Raw genomic sequence first — 6,274 nt, 5'->3', positions numbered from 1 at the left:
TAGAACGCGCAAGGTTTTTCCGCCGTTTTCCGAAGTTAACGTGGTTTTTTTGGAATTAACGCGGATTATTTTTTTTTGGCGCGGTACGTATCCCTCGCTCACAGTTTTGATTCTGCAAATTAATTTGCAAAGATTTTTTCACAAGTGATTAATTTTTGCAAAACAGAAGGTTTTTTTTCAGTGTTGAACCGCTTCGCAATTCGCGTACACTGTGGCCGGCCTTCAAAAATGAACTTGCGAAATTCATCCGGTGAATGAATATTTCGCTTCGCAGTTCGCTTCGCGCTCACTGTGTTCGTACCCTTAGTCAAGTCTTTTATTCTTCTGGGAACACGACAAATTGGTTTCACCGCATACGCAGCTTCCATCAACAAAAACTGCGAGGCGTTTAAACTCAACCGGCTTACTAGTGACCAGTTCAAAGCTCTGCGTTTCGTATGTGGCTTGCAATCGCCACGGGACGCTGACATACGAACTCGGCTCATTAGTAAGCTCGAAGCCGAAGAAAGCGCCCCACCTGCCGAAGGTTGCCAGCTTACCCTGGACAAGCTGGTAGACGAGTGCCACAAGCTCATCAACCTGAAACAAGACACACAAATGGTTGAGAAGAAGGACCCCTCAATCAACGCTTTGTCCCTCCTTCCCAAGCCTCCCGGGAAGAAGACGATTCCGAAGACGCCCTGCTGGCTCTGCGGGGACTTCCATTTCGTCCGTGAGTGCCCGTTCCAGAATTCCACCTGCGGAAAATGCAAACGCAGGGGTCACAAGGAAGGTTACTGTTCTTCAGCCGAATCAAAGCGGAAACCAAATGACAAGCGTCACCCGAGCAACCGAAAGATGAAGAGCATCAGTTTGGTGAAACATGTTGACATCTCCAAAAAGCGCAAATTTGCTGAGGTAAATTTGAACGGTGTCAATGTAAAGCTCCAACTCGACTGTGCGGCCGACATCACCATAATTTCGACGGAAACCTGGGCTTGCATCGGGAAACCAACAATCAACAAGACGAACATTGTTGCGACCTGTGCATCCGGAAATATGCTCGACGTTTTGGGTGAATTCAGCGCACGAGTAACCATCCGGAACGTTCCAAAACGAGCATGCATCTACGTCACCAACCATCCAGATCTGAACGTCCTTGGCATCGACCTCATCGATACATTCAACCTTTGGTCGATTCCCTTCGATTCACTGGACGGGTCCATTTCGAACTTCCCTATGCAACCAACATTCGTCGCTGGGGATCAAGTCAAGGCGAAAATTCGACAAAAGAGTTCGGTCAAATGGATACCTGGTAGAATCATCGAACTCAAAAACGGAGGGAAGTACACCGTACTGCTGGACAACGGTCGACTCATCAGATCTCACACCAATCAACTGAAGGCCTGGTTCATCGAAGCAGCAGCACCGGTTCCAACACCTAATCTTCCATTGTCGGTGTTGTTGGATGATTTCGTTTGAGCTCGTACAATCTTTCTTAAAATAGGGAGATGTGGTAGGCCACGACCACACGACCAATTAGAAGCTACTAGAATGTCGCAGCATGCTATCATCACGCTAGGAGTACCTACTGGTATAAATACCACCCCTTGTGTGAATGATCTGTCATTCCCTCGGCGAAAGTCATCGCGATTAGTCGTGTTTTTACCTAGCCTCTCTACGCGTTGTGTTTTCCCGCCTACTTTGATTTGATTCATTTTTTTTCCCGCTCTGGAAGAACCGCGAACGTCGCGACCGTTGGCGTGCCTTTTAGGCCTCGCACAGAAAACAGCTATGGAAGGCATCAAGCTTCCTTCCTCTTTAATCGAGACATCCGACTGTGATTCCATGGACCAAGGCCCCACAGCTTTGCGGAAGAGGAAAAAGAACACGAGTCCACCTGTAGTACCATCCACTGGCGCGATACCCAAGAAAAGTCGCACGCAAGCTCAGTCCGAAAATCCTCAGTTACCCGCATCAAACCACCTGTTGCAGAACAACAAATTTGCCATTCTTCCGGTGGAAAATGGAAATAATGAGCCCGTTCCAAGAAAGCAGCGCATCCCCCCACTTTTCACACCCATCAAAGATTTAGTGCATCTACAATCGAAACTTGCTGAACTTTCCCTCGAGCCGCTATTTAAAAAGTGCAGCATAGGCACTAAAATCATATGCTCTTCTTTGGAGGAATACCAAAAAGTCGGCAAACTTCTCACCACCCAGCGACTGCCCCATTATACTCACGACAATCCATCAACAAAACCGCTAAAGATTGTGTTGCGTGGTTTACCGGCATTTGATAAGGATAAGGTGGAATCTGAGCTGAAAAATCTTGGGCTCAAGCCTGAAGCGGTCTATCCCATGTCCCGCCGGTCTCAAGCTGCCAAGGATGACCCCTTCCGAGACGAATTGTTCCTAATCCATTTCTCCAAGGGCTCAACAACCATTGGTGCTCTACGAAACATCAAGCAACTATTTCGTGTCATCATCCAATGGGAACCATACCGCCCCCAGCACAGAGATGTTACCCAATGCACTAACTGCTTGTGGTTCGGCCACGGCACTAGGAACTGCCGAATGCCGCCGCGTTGTGATCAGTGTGCTGGAGAACACTTAACAGCGACCTGTGTTAATACCGATGACGATGACGATGACGATGACATAGAACCAAAATGTGCTAACTGTGAACAAAACCATCGTGCCACCAGCCGCACCTGTCCAAAGCGTGCGGAGTATGTCAGAATCCGGAAAGAAGCATCGGCTGCCAACCAACCCGGCCGTCATCGCAAGACAGCTGTTTTCACCCCGGACCAGTTTCCACCTCTACAACCAAGAATGATCCCAGTGCTGAAACCCCTACCGCTACCAAACAACAACCAACAGAGCCAAAACCGGTCAGTTCAGCCCCGCCTCTCCTGCACCAAATCTCTCGAAACTCAAACGTCCATCATCACACCTGGCCTATCATATGCTGGGGCCACAGCTGGCTCCTTCGCTGGTGCCTCTGCCAGTATAACCAACGACGATGTCCCACTATCAACGGAGGAGCTAATCGAGATCATCACTGCTGCGATTGAAATCAAACGCAAATACAAAACCCGCAGCCAGCAATTGGCAGCGATTGTCTCACTTATCAATCGAAATGGACCATAGGCCTATCAACATCATCAACTGGAACGCTTGCTCTCTAAAGAACAAGCATGTGGAGCTGATCGACTTTCTCGCCGAAAAGAATATTGACATTGCCATCATCACCGAGACGCATCTTAAACCGGATACCAATATCTATCTTCCCAATTACCGGCTTTTGCGTCTCGATCGAATCAACGAAAGAGGTGGAGGGGTGGCTGTTGCAGTGAGGCGCAACGTCAGCTGTCGCCTGTTACCGAGCCTTCAACTGAAACTTATCGAAGCCATAGGAGTCGAGATAAAGACATCATCTGGCCCAATTATCATCATCGCAGCGTACTGTCCCAAGCAAGCAACCATCCGGGATGGTACTGCTGCCCTTCTACGAAACGACTTGGCTAAACTGACCCGGCGACAAGCTAAGTTTATCATCGCAGGCGACCTCAACGCTCGGCACGAACTGTGGGGCAATCGAAGGAGGAACAGCAACGGAAACATCCTGGCCGAAGACCTTGAAACTGGACACTATAACATCCTTTCGCCTGAATCTCCAACCCGACTATCTAGATCGGGGGTTCACTCAGTTTTAGACATCTTTTTGTCCAACATGGTTATCAACGAAATTCCAGAGGTTTTCGAAGAGCTTTCTTCTGACCACTATCCGGTGGTGCTGAGACTTGGTGCCACTGCTGAGACGATAGCCAATTTTCCTCGCCATAACTATCACCGGGCCAATTGGACAGAATTTGAGCGGATCATTGAGGCGAACATCAACATGGACCACCCCCTGGACTCTTCGGACGACATCGAACAGGCGCTAGAATCCCTCCAGCGAGCAATATCCGTGGCCCGTGAATCAGCGGTATCAGTGCAGCAGAATCAGGTAAGTACCTCTCTCCATATTGATAGCATCACCAAAAACATCATCAGACTGAGAAACATATATCGGCGTCAATACCAACGCACTGGTGACAATACCAAGAAAAATATGTACAATCAACTTTCCAGGGTTATTCAGGGACGGCTCCAGGATCTGAAGAATAGGGAATTCCGCAATAGGCTTCGTCAAATACCGCCCAACTCGAAACCATTCTGGTCTTTAGCAAAAATTCTGAAGAAAAAACCAAAACCTATCCCCCCTCTTGTAGTACATGGCAATGCTAATCCTCTCATTACCCCATTAGAAAAGGCTAACGCGCTGGGGCAACAGTTTGTGTTGTCCCATAACTTGGGTAGTAACATTGTTAGTCCTTTCGAATCGCTCGTTGTTGAAGGGATCGCTGCCGTTGATGTTACCCAAAACTCGGTCCCAGAAGAAGTGAAAATAACTGCAGAAGAGCTTATAAATTTCATCCGAAGATCTAAGAATATGAAGGCCCCCGGTTTTGACAACACCTTCAACCTAGAGCTTAAGCACCTGAGCTACGGATCTTTTGCCTTTTTAGCTAAAATATTCAACCGCTGTTGGATGCTAGCTTACTTCCCCACAGTTTGGAAGCTAGCCAAGGTCATACCAATTCTCAAGCCCGGGAAAGATCCTTCTGCTCCTCTGAGCTATCGTCCAATCAGCTTGCTCTCTGCCCTGTCAAAGCTGTTTGAAAGGACTATACAGAGTCGGTTAATCCTATTTTCCGAAGAAAATAGTATCATTCCTGAAGTACAATTCGGGTTTCGCAAAGGCAGATCCACCATCCATCAGCTCAATCGAGTTACTAACATCATCCAAAGGAACAAGTCTGTATCCAAGACGACAGCAATGGCACTCTTGGACATTGAGAAGGCCTTTGACAATGTGTGGCACGATGGCTTGGTGTACAAACTGTACCGACTCAATTTTCCAACATATTTGATCAAGATCATAAAGAGCTATCTCTCTAAAAGAGCATTCCAGGTTAGTTTGCAAAACATAAGTTCTGAACCATTTAACATCGATGCTGGAGTACCACAAGGTAGTATCTTGGGGCCATTATTGTACAATATTTACACTTCTGACATTCCATCCCTTGCTGAAAACGGTATAATGTCTCAATACGCAGATGACACGGCGATTATGTACAACGGTCGTCACATCCGAGCTCTAACACTTAAACTCCAGAGAGGCCTGGATGCTCTAAACGATTATTACATCAGCTGGAAAATTGTGATCAACGCAACTAAGACCCAAGCCATCGTGTTCCCTCACTCGAGATCGCCTAGACTTGTTCCGACGATGGACTGCAAAATCCGGTTTCAAGGTTCCCTCATTGAATGGTCGAAAGAGGTTGTCTATCTTGGACTCACTTTAGACAGTCATCTGATTTTTAGGGCACATATTGATAAAACTATTAATAAATGCAATATACTTATCAGAGCATTATACCCATTAATAAATAGAACATCCAAACTGTGTCTTAAAAATCAGATGGCTGTCTATAAACAAATTATTTACCCCTCCTTGGAATATGCAATCCCTGTGTGGAAAACCTGTGCTCAGACTCACAAACAAAGACTCCAGCGCGTTCAAAACAAAATTTTGAAAATGATTCATGACCTCCCCCCCTGGACAAGAACAAGCGAAGTACATGAGCTCGCGGCCCTGGATACCCTGGAAACAAAATTTAATAACTATTGCTTGAAATATGGAGAGAGGTGCTCCACCTCAGAACACGCGATAATTCGCGCACTTTAGTTTAAGGTTGTACATAGTAGTTAAGTTAATTAAGTAGGTAGTGTAGTTTTAATAATTTACTAACTAAAACAAAATGCGTAGTCATTTTTTAAAAACACATTCATATTTGCTAAAATTACCAACCTTAAAAACCTTACAAACCGAAGATGAAGTACCTTTAAAGGCAGAACACTTATATTGTACACTCTTGTAAAAATCAAAAATCAAAGTAAAATAAAGATTGTTATTTAGTCAAAAGTAGTAAAAAAAAAAAAAAAAAAAAAAGAATGATCTGTCATTCAGTTGTCACACTTGTTTGAATAAACATCAATCTAGTTTAGTCTCTTAGTCAAGTCTTTTATTCTTCTGGGAACACGACAACAATTGCCCAAAATTTTTCAATAGGGCGAAATTGAGGGCAGTTGGGTGGGTTGATGTATTTTTCGACAAAATCCACCCGTTGGCCCAATACCACTGTAGTACCTCCTAGCTGTAGTGGCAGCATGCCAAATCTGGCGA

Source organism: Uranotaenia lowii, chromosome 3 (assembly GCF_029784155.1).
Source record: "Uranotaenia lowii strain MFRU-FL chromosome 3, ASM2978415v1, whole genome shotgun sequence".
NCBI lineage: Eukaryota > Metazoa > Arthropoda > Insecta > Diptera > Culicidae > Uranotaenia > Uranotaenia lowii.
Note: the sequence above shows the minus strand (reverse complement) of the source record.